At 29.5% G+C, this 457-nt stretch overlaps 1 protein-coding gene across 1 annotated transcript in view; it reads left to right on the forward strand.

Moving 5' to 3' along the window:
- The window catches only part of LOC107571608 (cell division cycle protein 23 homolog), a 7,083-nt gene that overhangs the window by 2,089 nt on the left and 4,537 nt on the right, over nt 1-457 (forward strand). The gene's annotated exons all lie outside the window — the stretch shown is intronic.

The raw sequence follows: 457 nt of genomic DNA on the forward strand, positions 1-457 counted from the left end.
TATATATATATATATATATATAGACTGACTCCAAGCTTTTGAGTGGTGTAGAGTGTATAATGTTACATAAGCTTTTAATTTCAGATAAATGCTGATCTTTGATCTTTCGATTCATCAAAGAATCCTGACAAAAACATGCTCAACTGTTTTCAGCATTAATAATAATCAGAAATGTTTTTTGAGCAGCAAATCAAAAATGGACTGGTAGTGTGTGTAAACCTAAATCAGGAAATTATTTTATGCTTTTACTGATTGTTTATGCATATGGCTACATTTGATCTTTTTAAAATCATTAAAATGCATTTTTATAGATTTGAATGAAAACCAATTAAGGCCTGGTTTCACAGACAGGGCCTTACATTAAGCCAGGATTAGGCCTTCGTTAAATAAAGACATTTAAGTAGTGTTTTTAAAAAAAAGTGCCTTCATTACTGGTGTGCATCTTGATAAAAAAAAA

The sequence above is a fragment of the Sinocyclocheilus grahami genome, unplaced genomic scaffold, assembly GCF_001515645.1.
Source record: "Sinocyclocheilus grahami isolate Dianchi unplaced genomic scaffold, SAMN03320097.WGS_v1.1 scaffold1621.1, whole genome shotgun sequence".
NCBI lineage: Eukaryota > Metazoa > Chordata > Actinopteri > Cypriniformes > Cyprinidae > Sinocyclocheilus > Sinocyclocheilus grahami.